The sequence below is a fragment of the Humulus lupulus genome, chromosome X, assembly GCF_963169125.1.
Source record: "Humulus lupulus chromosome X, drHumLupu1.1, whole genome shotgun sequence".
NCBI classification, from domain to species: Eukaryota; Viridiplantae; Streptophyta; class Magnoliopsida; order Rosales; family Cannabaceae; genus Humulus; species Humulus lupulus.
The window spans coordinates 147,376,618-147,390,811 of NC_084802.1; the positions used below are offsets into that span (position 1 = coordinate 147,376,618).

General features: G+C 34.7%; 1 long non-coding RNA gene across 1 annotated transcript; it reads right to left on the minus strand.

The window, feature by feature from the left end:
- Positions 1-1,327: 1,327 nt before the first annotated feature.
- On the minus strand, positions 1,328-1,664 carry LOC133803121 (uncharacterized). The gene is made up of 3 exons (XR_009877807.1): positions 1,631-1,664; positions 1,448-1,552; positions 1,328-1,363 (listed from the first exon to the last, which is right to left on the minus strand). It is a non-coding gene; the product is annotated as an uncharacterized LOC133803121 (long non-coding RNA).
- Between the last annotated feature and the right edge of the window lie 12,530 nt (positions 1,665-14,194).

Sequence of the window (14,194 nt, forward strand, 5' to 3'; positions counted from 1 at the left end):
GTTGAAAGATTGTGTAAATTCTTAGCTTGGACTTGAGGTAAGGAAGTTAGATAGATTCTATGATTTTATGCTATGAATGGTAAGACTCTTGTATGAGTGAATTGTTATGAATTATAAATGCCATAACGTGATGATATGTTGAATGTGATATGTGTATGGATGTTAGATACATCAAACCAGTTACGATGTCAGATACATCAAACAGATTACGATGTTAGATACATCAAACAGATTACGGTGTCAGATACATCGAACGAGTTACTAAGGACATTGAGACGTAATTCCTAGGGCGGACGCGTCGAGGTTATTCAAGGACCAATGATCTCCTGTTTACCTCATAGGGTGACATGGACAACTAGCGATCCATGCTCATCATGTATGCTGTATGTTTGTCATATGATGATATGTCACGATTATGTTATGATATGATGATATGTTACGATTATGTTATGATATGATGATATGTTACGATTATGTTATGATATACCATGATGTTTTAGATGAACGTTAGTGTTTGTTTTTGTTGTATTCTTACTTGCTTATTTGTTTGTATTTCCTTACTAGGCTTTTAGCTCACCCCCTTACTTTCCTTCCAGGTATCAAATAGGATTTCTTTATGACACGCGTGGTGACGTGAGGAGTTCTTTCATCATGGGGTGTATGGCGTGGGGTAATCCTATGGACGGAAAAACGATCAACGTAGAACGCCATTTAAATCATGTTTTGTTTTTAAGAGACTTTCCTAAATTATTAGTGGGACTCAGTTATTTAATTTTTGGTTTCTTTGAACTTTGCATAAAAATCTATGTTTTATTTTAAAACTTATGGCGCTAACTTGCATGGTTTTAAACAAATCCCACTGAGACTTTGATAATGAATGGTATTCTTTTATAAACTATGTTATGCGAATGTTTTGTAAGTATTAGTCTAGGGCGTTCTTTACATTCAAGAAAGTCTAGGTCAACATTGTAAGTATATCTCATTAAAAGTCTAAGTTAACAAAAGTGAGTGGACCTATGTAGTACTCATCAAATCCATGACGCATTGTGCCTATTCTTCACGTACTTCATTGATCTCATCCTTTGTGTAAGAGTTCTTCCCGCCACACTAAAACAACATTCATTGCATGAGTTGAATTAATATACTTAATATTAAGGTAAAGCTAGAACTTTAATAATGAATATTTTCACTTACGTTACTAGTTAGCCATCGCATTGAAAACTCATTTGTCACAAAATCTTTCATCATCCTCATAACATAGAATCCACATTGTACTGATTGTAATGGTTGACGAGGACACTTAACAGTTCTCCACGCGACATCCTTAGTTTTCGCATTATTTGTGCGTAAATGTTGAAAGACACTAAGCAATAAAAACATAAACATTTAGATGTTGTTAATTTTTAAATGAATTTAAGAGTATGTAGTTAATTAGTTAGATTTTTACCGAGAAATGAGAGATTTGATTTCATCTGGTGGAAAATTGTGAAGAGAATCCAGGAAATAGCACAATTGGTGATCAAAATCAATTATTATAAGCATCCAATGCTTTCTAACAAAAACACAAAAACAAATCATTATTATTATTATATATATTCACTAACAAAAATACTAAAAGTAAAAGACTTACCCCTTATGATATGGCAACAACCACATCTGATCCGGATTTGAATCAATCATATGCTTTGATACCCATTCAACTCGTTCTTCTTCAGTGGATCCAACATTTGATAACCAAATTGGCTCAACATAACGAAAAAAGTGACTGATCTCTCTTTTCACTAATTGGAAGTATAAAATTCTACATAAAAAATATATATATCTTTGTTAAATTTATAAAATGCATCATCTACAAACTTATGATTATTTTAAAAATATTTGATACCTGATATATAACGATACACATGATGCTCCAATCTCTTCCATTAAGCCAACGTGGACTATATCTTCTTGTGAGATGTATAAATTATTTTCATGGCCTAATATCTCAAAATCCATCGGAACTTTGACCATAAAACTTGGCTCCACATACTTCACGGTAGTTAATAGACACTTGATAAATCGAGGAACCCCACTAGGAATCTTGAAGAGTATCGGGGCACTAGCTTTACTTGACACTACTTCATTTTGACTAGGAAGTCTTTGGGAAGGATGAGACTTCTCTTGTGTCATTGGGGCATTAGGTATTGGTGAACTATTCCTTTTTTGCTTCTTTGACTTCTTAGGTAGCTTCAACATGAAAGTAACACATGTTAGTCATGAAAAATAATTTAATCACTAAATATAGTTGTTTCTTAATATCTTACCAAATCTGAATCGTAAGGAATGATCATAGGAGAGGGCCACTCAACATAGTGGCCAAGAGCTTGACGTACTAAACAAAACTCATCCCCAATAGGAAACATAAGTTTAGCATCTTCAGTGCAACACTCATCCACTTGCACACGATAGTTACCCTTTCTTAAGTCAACACAATGAATTTTTCTGCTCGTTGCCATTATTCGTCCAATAGAAACAGTATCACCATTTTCTGCCAACAATCTAGACTTCTGATTATCCTACAAGTTCAAGATGAGGACAAAATAATATTTATGTTATAATAAATATTTTCTTCAATAATAATATGAATAGGTGAAGAATAAAATACCTTTGAAGAAACTAAAGACTCATTTACCACCTTCATTGGCGTAGGGGTCACACTTGTTGGTGAAACTATCGTAGGAAAACTCATTTCACTTCCTTTTAATGATGAAATTTGGTTTGCTAATTCTGTAAACTTTGTCAAAAACAACTCTCTTTCTTGTTCTCGTTCTTCTCTTTCTCGTCTTCGTTCTACTTCAAATTGTTCAGCTTGACTACGTAGTCTTTGCTCAAAGGATTGCTCTAACTTTTTAAAGTCATCTAAGTATTTTTGAGTTTGGTGTTGTTGAAATTGAAATTGATATTGTTGAAGTCCACTAAAACCTCCTACTGGTTTCAAAAAGTAGTCTCTTTGTGTAATGCCACGACTTTGGCCTCTTACTCTACCAGGATGCTCCTTTTTTCCTAACACTTGTGTTAATATATCGTTTGTCCCAACTTCTACAAGTGTTCCCTCATTTCTCTTATCTAGAAGGTCATCCTGCAATATTTAATTTCATAAATTTAGTAATGAAATATAATGAAGGATAAAAAAAAAATCCAAGTAAGTTTACAACATACAATGGCATCTCCTATAAGCTTGTCACACTCATTTACATAATTTCCTGATGCATCTTTCCTTGCCTCCTTCCAAAGTATAGATCGATCTATTGGCTAATCTGTGCCTAATTTATTTTGCTACAACAAAATAATACTCAATTAGTTATTTATTAAACCATTACAAAAATTAAAATCAATATTAAAAGCTCACTTACAAGGTCAATTTCTATTTCTTTACAACTGTATCGTGATGAACGATGAGGATACTCCAAAGCAGCACGCCTCTCTTTTTGTGTTTGACTAAATTCCTAATTCAATTGGAACAATTTAACTTTTCAATAAATTAATATATGAATAAAAAAAATTGAAACTTGGTATTGTACACTTACTTGAAATTCATTACTTTTTCTTTTGGTGACGAAGTTTTTCCATTCCTCCTCAGGAATGCTATATCTGTTTGGAGGCACATCTAATGCAGTGGGATTTGCTTCCAATAAATCTAGGTTGTTAAGGTAAGGAGCTACAAATTTTCTGGTCAAAAATGTTTTGAACGCCCTCCACTTGATGCCTACTGAACTTAACACTTCCTTTCTCATTCCCTCGTTAAGATGAAAAAATAGCTACAAAGTTTAACAATACAAGTTAGTGTAAATAATAATATACAAGTTTAAAAGATTACCTTCAGTCTATGAACCTTATATTTACATCTTTCCAAACATTCTCCAAAGTTGCAGCAGGAACATCATGCCAATTATCATATGTAATGGACACCATTGACTTTGCTTGCATCCCCAAATAGCATTGTAACGCTCTCTCCGAAGTTCCAATTGATTGCCCTCTCTTGTTAAACCTTAAATTTATCTTTATTCCTTTGATTTTGTCAGCAATTATTTTTGCCAATCGCACTATCCCCTTAGTCTGCCTACTTTTCTTCTTCTTTGTTGTAGGGTCTAAATTACCAGCCTCTTCTACATCGATACCTTCGTTTGCATTGTCTTCAAGTACCTCTTCGGGATGCTCTTCAGGATGGTCCATGATCCTATTAAGAATAAACAAGTATAAAGATCAGTAAACAAAATAAACAAATGATAAGAATATTTTAAATACAAAGCCACTATGTTTGGTCTAGTGGTTATGGGGGTTGGGAATTGGGGTGAGACCCAGGTTCGAAGGTTCGAACCTAGGATCTCATTGAGGGTTTTAGTCTCAATTAGGCACCAAGTGTGCCAACGATAAAAGAAAATATATTTTAAATACAAACTTACGATCCAAATTCCATCACAATCTCTTCGAACATATGGTCCAACTATTGATTCGATTCCCTCATATTCATTGATATCTCCAATTTCTTTCTCAAAAGTTTGAAGTTCGCCAATCTCATAATCATCATCATCATCACCTATGAATTTTGGTTGTGATGCAAGTACAATTGACCATCTTGAATCTGATGGATCTTGAATATAGAATACTTGTTTTGCTTGACTTGCTAATATAAATGATTATTCTTTATGGCCTATTTTATTGAGATCCACTAAAGTACATCCTAACTCATCTGATATAACATACTTGTCTTCTACCCAATTGCATTTGAACATTTCCATCCTAAAATCACGATAATCAAGCTCCCATATTTCTTCAATGACTCCATTAAATTTCATATCTCCATAAAATGGTTTCTTATCGCGAGCTGAAGCAAATTGAAGAGTTTTTGCAACAATACATACACCACTATTTTGTGTCACTCTAACATCATCACGAGCTTTTGTATTAAATCCATATCCATTCACAACAAATCCATCATGTTTAATTGCCATTGTAGTCAGACCTAATGAAATCCATCTTAAGTTTTCAGATACTTTGCGAAACTCCATACTCAATTCAGATTGAATCTGCATAATGTAAAATAAATTATAGATTTTGATATAGTTATTTTTAAAAACTAAGTATACTTATAATGAAGGAATTAGAATAGGCTACCCTATCACAAAACCATTGATGAAAAGTCTGATGGTGGTAATCTTGAATCCACTTTCTTGATTTATTTCGATTCTCACGATGAAGATATTCCAAGTGTTCTCTAAAATTAAGAATATCGTTATTATGACAATAAATCATTGCTTAGATATCATTTCACATAATATTAATACTTTATGTAAGCTTGAACTTCAATTGTATTCTCTAGAACATTTCGATGAGCAACATCCCAGTCTTCTTTTTTTATTAAGGTGAGCCTTCCATTGTTGATGCCTCTTCCAATAACATCTTCACTCATTATCTTTCTGGGAATACCAATCGCTTCTGCATCAGTAATATACTTAGTACAAAATTCAACCGCTTCTTCTGCTTTGTAAGCCTCAACTATACAACCCTCTGGATGATTTCGATTTCTAACATAACCTTTGTATACTTTCGTCAATCTTTCAAATGGATACATCCAACGAAAACACACAGGCCCACATAGTTTTACTTCTCTAACAAGATGCACTGCCAAATGAACCATGATATCAAAAAAATATGGAGGAAAGTATTGCTCAAATAAGCACAAGGTCTTCGCAATTTCTATTTCAACCTTCTATGACCCATATAACACATCTTCCTACAATGTTCTAATCATGTGGCGCTTGTCTTTTCACCGCATATCAGACATCCTTTATATCCTTTCACAAAACATCCTGATAAATTACCATAAGCAGGAAAATCATTGATTGTCCATAAGAGTACACCTCTAAGTATAAAATTTTCTTTTTTAAAAGAATCATAACAATCAATTCCGTTCCACAACACCTTCAAGTCATCTATCAAAGGTGCTAAATAGATATCTATATCATTTCCAGGTTGCTTGGGACTTGATATCAATAAAGTTAACATTGTGAATCTTCTTTTCATACACAACCAAGGAGGAAGATTGTAAATACATAGAATCACTAGCCAACAACTGTAAGATGAGCTCATATTGCTGAATGGATTGATGCCATCAGCAAAAAGAACAAGTCGAAGATTTCTAGGATCCTTTCTTATTTGAGGCCATGGTTCAACCACTTCTTTCCAAGCTGGGGAATCAGTTGGATGGCGCAATTTTTCATCTTTGATCCTTCCATCCTCATGCCATCACAGACTTTCGGCATGTTCAGGATTTCGAAACAAACATATAAACCTAGGTATTGGTGGCAAATACCACAATACTTTTGCCGGAATCCCTTTCTTACATTCTTTGTTGTTCTTATTTTTTTTCCATCTAGATGATTTACATACGGGGCACTCAGTTGCACTCTCATATTGATTTTGATATAGAACACAATCATTTGGACAAGCGTGAATCTTGCTATACTCCATTCCTAATGTGCACAATGTTTTTTTCGCTTCATAAATCGAGGAAGGCAACTCATTGTCTTTTGGTAAAATTTCTTTTAATAAAGTTAATAACTTTGTGAAACTTGTGTCACTCCAATTACTACCAGCTTTCAAGTTGTATAGTTTTACTAAAACAACTAATTTTGACAAAGGTGCCCCGGAGAATATTGGTTTCTCTGCATCTTCTAAGAATTTCAAAAATTCTTCAGGCTTATCAACAAAACATTCATCTGCATCTCTCACCATCTCTATAGGGTCATAAAATACTTGATCAAATTTCTTTCTTTCATTGGGAACATTATTGTTAGAGTCATCTTCTTCTCCATGCCAAATCCACTTGACATATGTTTGGTCCATTCCGTTAAAGTATAGATGACTCTTTATCTTCATTATGTCTAATTTTTTCAAATTTGAACATTTTCTACATGGACAATGAACTCTTGAAGGATCCGTTGTATTTTCTAAGGAAAACTTAATAAAGTTGTCAAATCCCTCTTCATACTCTTTTGAAAGTCTGTCCTTTGTTATCCAACTCTTGTCCATTTCCTAGAAAAATTTTGACAGAGGTTTCCCTAAAATTGGACTAAAATCCTCCTGCATGTAGAAAATTCCCATAACAAATTTTTAGCGTTGTCATATTCCTATTAATATACTATCTTTTTAACATAAATTTTGACAGAGCTTCCCTATACCAATCAAAGAAGAAATATGCAAGCACAATATAATTTAAATATGAGAAAATAAAACATAATTCTAGATGAATTCGGGCAACATTCCCCTTATAATAGTGACCTAACCATATTTCTACAAAGAATTAAACAATTCAAACAACACACAATAAGTTTCTTCCTTATATCTCCACAGCACACAACTAAATTTCCCAGATCCTACTTCACTAAAACACACAAATTCTCAACATTCCATTGTCACCGCAACACACAAATTTAATCTCAGAACCTACTTCACTATGGATGAATATTTAAGATATTCAAACTCCTCTAATAAGATAACATACTTACCTCTGGCAATTAACAATAACCAAGAAAAATAATTAACTGGAGCCTGCATGAACATTAAAATTAATTATACATTAGTTAAGCATCGTCAAATTATATATATATATAATCTATTATATAGAAAAAGAAACTCAAGCATGAACATGTTTTGTATTAGTGTCTATAAGAAAATAGAGTTTTAGCTACTAAGCTTTTAGCTACCAAATATAATTGGTAGCAATTAATCATATTTTCCTACCAAATTATAATAGCAAAATAATTTAGTTGATAAATAAAAAAAAAATATGACCAAATATTTCTACTAACAATATATTGTAGGCCATTTTAATAATAATAAACATAATAAAAATATTATATATTATTCTCACGTATCATGTGTATAAATTGTAGAGTATTCTTGAAGGAAAAACGTAATTCCGAACCTATTTTGCGATGATTTTTCTCTTAGATTCTGAGTACAAAATTCATGTGGAATGGGTTGGTTGTGTCCATAGCATTGTGGACTAAAGTGGAGAGAAGAAGGAACCACAAGAAACCAGCCACAATATGTCGGTACAAATTCGTGAACTTCCTTCGTAGTTTACGGTATTGATTATTTTTCATTTATGTTCTTAAGCATGGGAGTGAATTTGTTGGCTGTTTTGTATGGATTTAATTAGTGTTGGGGGAGTAAAAACATACATTAAGGGGTTGGGATAGTTTAATATATGTGGTCTTAAGATTTGAGATGGTTTGGTGGTGGTCAGAGATTGAGAATGGTGGTTGGCCGTGTATGGAGGTGCCACTTTGAGTGGTCACGGATGGAGGCCGATGGTGGTGAGGGTGGTGGTTGTGGTGGCTGAATGGTGGTTAAAAGTGAAACCATGGCTGCCTAGGTGAGGAACCATGGAGTTGAGTTAGCCATATTTATTTCTTTCTTTCTTTGCAATCAACATTGTGACCACTACTATATCTATATCACACTATAATATACATGCATATATATATATATAAATATATGTATATATGACCAAATATTTCTACTACCAATATATTGTAGGCCATTTTTAAAATAATAAACATAATAAAAATATTATATATTATTCTCATGTATCATGTGTATAAATTGTAGAGTATTCTTGAAGGAAAAACGTAATTCCGAACCTATTTTGCGGTGATTTTTCTCTTAGATTCTGAGTACGAAATTCATGTGGAATGGTTTGGTTGCGTCCATAGCATTGTGGACTAAAGTGGAGAGAAGATGGAACCACAAGAAACCAGCCACAATAGGTCGGTACAAATTCGTGAAATTCCTTCGTAGTTTATGATACCGATTATTTTTCATTTATGTTCTTAAGCATGGGAGTGAATTTGTGGGCTGTTTTGTATGAATTTAATTAGTGTTGGGGGACTAAAAACATACATTAAGGGGTTGGGATAGTTTAATATATGTGGTCTTAAGATTTGAGATGGTTTGGTGGTGATTAAAGATTGAGAATGGTGGCTGGCCGTGTATGGAGGTGCCACTTTGAGTGGTCACGGATGGAGGCCGATGGTGGTGAGGGTGGTGGTTATGGTGGCCGAATGGTGGTTATGGTGGTTAGAAGTTAAACCATGGCTGCCTAGGTGAGGAACCATGGAGTTGAGTTAGCCATATTTATTTCTTTCTTTCTTTGCAATCATCAGTGTGACCACTACTATATATATATATCACACTATAATATACATGCATATATATATATATAATTAGTTTCACTCAACATAAAATCGAAGAATGAAAGGGAAGGTCTAAACAAACTTCTTTTAGTAACAGATTGTTTCAAGTTGTAAAAAGAAATATACTGACAAACAATATTATTCTTTATGATAACATGAAATCGGAAGATAAATATTCAGGAATAGGAAAATAATCTGTGTAGATATAGAGTGCTAAATAGGCAAGCATAGTGAATCATGAAATCAAGCAGTTCCCTTGAAATATATATATATATGAATAAATATGGGGTGATTGAGGAAGAGGCTAACCTGACTGAAGATTGTGGTGAATAATGAAGGAGGTTGTCGAACAGAGCTGAGGTGAAGGTCCCTGTTGTGACCGGAGTTGAGGAAGGAGAGGGTTGGGTTGCTGGCAGAATGAAGAAGAAAGAAAAACACAGGGTGGACGGTGAAGAAGAAGAATAGTACGCGGGATACTTCAAATTTAATTGGGCTTTTATTTTCAATGCCCTAATTTTAACATGGTAAGTCGGTCCATTAGCAACTAACGTATGATGCAACATGATAAGTCTGTTCTAGAACCGATCTATGATGTAAAAATTAAACATATATGTAATATTAATAAGTATATATATTTTTTAATACTTATTTCACACCCAAATAAATTATATATATGTATTGTTTAAATAAATTAATATATTTTAAAATTCCAAACATCTAAAAAAAAAAATAGAGCATCTTTAATAATACATATTTATAATTACATGGTAGGTCTGTTCTCACACAATTGACCTACCATCTCACATGAGAAGTCATTTCTCTCACAACCGACTTACCATGTTATTTAAAAAAATTATTAAAAAGATACTCTCAATTGTTTTATAAGTTTTTTATTTTAAATTACAAATACTATTAAATAAAAATATTTTCTTATTTAAAAAAATTAAATTAAAATTTATAATTATTAATAATTTATTTATTTATATTTCAAAAATTATAATATATATAATATTAATAAGTATATTTTTTAATACTGATTTTATACCCAGATAAATTATTTATATGTATTGTTTAAATAAATTAATATATTTTAAAATTTCAATAATATAAAACAAATTAGAGTATCTTTAATAATGTATTTTTATAATTACATGGTAGGTCGGTTCTACACAACCGACCTACCATGTCACATGAGAAGTCATTTCCCACACAACCTGTAACGCCCTGGATAGCCAAGACCGCTACACTGTGTGTTTATAAAGTGCCAGACTCGCTAATCAAGTCATTAAAGTAAAAACGTGTTACTCAGATAGTAGAGGTACTAGGGTTAAAAGTATTTTGGTCTCAAAAGTACGTTTTCATTACCAAACATTGTTTACGAACATGGGATCCCAAAATTGACAGTTTGAAAGCCATTTACAAAAGTTACAACGTTTAGATACATCGACTGGCCATACTAAGGCAAAAGTGAGCTGTTAGGTATTCCCTGTCCTGACACATTCCTCGACCGTGGTGATCGAACGGCTGGCTATGTACATTACACTTCGGAGCTCTCCACCTCAGGCCTGGTCCAGCTTGCCCTTGCCCTTACCTGCACCACGAAGCACCCGTGAGCCAAGGCCCAGCAAGAACACACATTAATAATAGAGCACGCACATCTCGCTGTCAAATCCATTTCTCATATAGCATCTTATAAACTCAAGCATATCAATAGTCAAGTATCTCATATAATCAATAATCAAGTATTTCATTTACAAAGCATATCAGCTCATATAACACAATGCACAGATGATAACCAGGGCTAGCGCTCACAAGCTGCTCCCTCTGTTATCCTTTCATTTCTGGCTCCCAGTGGCCAAATCGCGTCCCATGCGCTAAATTCATGAACGGTACTCTTAGACCGTTTATACGTGTCCCTTGGCATAATACCAACGATGACACAAAACAATTCTCGGGAGCACTTAGTCCCATCACAATCATACATTCGGGTGCAGTGTTCTTACCTTTCAATTCACTAGTTTTCGATGTCACGACACCTTGAGCACGATCCCTCTCGAGCCCTAGCGCTTACCTAAACACAATCATGGTCAAAGTCAACATCAATCCTCAAGTTCAAAACCTAGCCCCGGGGCTAATCCCGAGCCCCCGGGATGTCCTAGTTCCACCAAACAAGGTGGTGGAACCAAACCCCAAACCTTAGGTCAAAAACCCTTGCAAAACACCCCAAAATCCCCTTCAGAAGGCAGGGTAGCGCTACAGCGCTCTTGGGAGGGCGCTATAGCGCTACAGACAGAACCAAAACCCTTCCAGCATATGGGCCTAGCGCTACAGCGCCCAAAGGCTAGCGCTGTAGCGCTAGTCACAGGCAGCCCAACACTAGAATTTCCTTTGTGCGATTTCTCTCGAGCCAACCTCAACCAAACCTCTTCCAACTCTTACCCAAACCTAAAAACAACCTCATAACCACACTCCACTCATCCCAAGCACCCTAAACCTCCAAACTCCAAGCACATGCAATCACAAACTCAAAATTCACCATAGCCACCTCCAAACTTCAGAACCTAACATAAACCAGCTGAACATCAGAACTAGAGTCTAGAATTCATACCTTTGATAGAATTTCGCCCACAAGCTAACCCTAGGCTCCTTTGGCTTGCTGCTCCTCAGCCCTAAGCTTGAATTCCCTAAAGTTTCATTCAATTCAACTCAAGTACCACACCTTTAAACAAACCAGAAACAGAGAATGGATGAACTCTAGATTCTTACCTCAAGTATTGGTGAAACCCTGTTAAACCTCTGTCAACTCCTTAGTCTTAGATCAAGGTTCTTGATGTTTGGTTATCCCAGCTCTCCTCTAGGCTTTACTCCAGAAATTCTCCAGAAATAGGTGAAGGAAAGTGTAAACCGACTCAAGAAACTCTCTCTGTTTTCCCTCCTTCTTTTCCCTTCTTTTTCAGACCCTCTTGATATTCTATAAATCCCACTATCTTAAAACCTCAGTAATACCCTTCCTTAAAAGTCAAATGACCTTTATGCCCTCACAGCTAACTCTAATCCTTTAGTCCTCTTAAGGGTATTTTAGTCATTTTGCCTAATTTCCGCTACTTCCTCGAATGTCTCTATTATTTCCCGCTTAGGTCCCAATACCTTACTAATCACCAATAGCCTTCCTCAATGTTACAATAATCTCCAGCTTATGCACTAAATTCCCATTTACACCCCTGAGCTCACCCCGAGCCGGGTATAAATCCCCGCTATGACTTTCACGCTACTTTGCTCACTAGGATCGTCTCGATTCATAGATTACAGATATATCCACATAATAATGTGGTCTCAACAATTATCACATATATCAAAGCAGTTATGCCCATAATGGCTAAAATTACGATTATACCCTTCTAACCTAATCTGGGCCTATATGCACACTAACACACATAGTCATGCATCTCAAGTACTCAAGTAATCATATAACATGCTTAAGTCATAATAATCACACATAATTCCCATCATGCCCTCCTGGCACACTAATCAAGGCCCTTAAGCCTCATTAGTGAATTTGGGTCGTTACACAACCGACCTACCATGTCATCTAAAAAATTATCAAAGAGACACTCTAAATTATTTTATAAAGCTTTTGTAATTTAAATTATAAATACTATTAACTTAAAATATTTTCTTGTTTATAAAAATGAAATAATTTTTTTTAGTTATGGATAATTTATTAATTTATTTATCTTTAAAAAATTATAATATATGTAATATTAATAGTATATATTTTTTATACCTATTTCATACCCAAATAAATTATATATATGTATTGTTAAAATAAATTAATATATTTTATAATTTCAATAATATAAAATGATAGGTCGGTTCTGTGTAAATCAACTTATTAACATGTGTTAAGTCAGTTTAAGGAGAACCGACCTCTCATGTCTGATGGCTGATGTCCAAATTGTAGTAGTGTAGAATGCTTACTTCTCAGAGTAGACAAAAGAGCTATGCAAATCCCAAACGCAGGAACGTGGAGTTCCAAGTGGGAGACTATGTCTTCCTTCGAGTCTCGCCATGGAAAGGGGTGAGAAGGTTTGGGAAGAAGGGCAAGCTGAGCCCCAGATATGTAGGTCCATTTGAGATCCTGGAGAGGATTGGTCAGGTGGCTTACAGGTTGGCTTTGCCTCCGGCGTTATCGGTCGTGCATAATTTATTTCATGTTTCAGCTCTTCAGAGGTATGTGCCTGATGTTAATAATATTTTGAGTTATGAAGATCTGGAACTTGAGGCAGATCTTTCCTATGAGGAACAACCTGTCCAGATACTTGACAGAAAGGATAAGGTCCTCAGAAATAAGACAATACCTTTGGTTAAGGTATTGTCGAGGAACAGCAAGGTTGAGGAAGCGACCTGGGAGCTGGAGTCAGACATGCAGAATTAGTATCCCGAGCTGTTCAGGTAAATTTTGAGGATGAAATTTCTGTAAGGAGGGGATAGTTGTAATGCCCTGAATTCTCCGGTATGGTTTAATGGCAGCATTAGTAGGCTGGGAGGGTCATACTTGTTTAATTAAGCCATTAAATGATAATATGCATGTATATGTGAATTATATTATGATATGATGTTTTATGCGTGCATGTGGGTCCACATTTGAATATTATGCTGTTTTGATGATTTGGCCCGTTAAGGGTATATTTGTATATTTGGGTGCGTAATGTGATCTGTGAATGAGATTCCATTATTATGGAGATATATTCGAGCTATTCGGTATGAGACGGTCATATATAATGGATTAGCGGTTTTGTCATAACGGAGTCAATTTTGGGGTAATAGGAATGTGTTATTTGATGATAAATTGGGAATATTTGAGATCAGGAGGGAATTTCGGAGGTTTTGACTATAATGTCCTCGGGGGTTGTAACGCCCTACTACCTTAGAGCCGTTACTAAGTGAGTTCA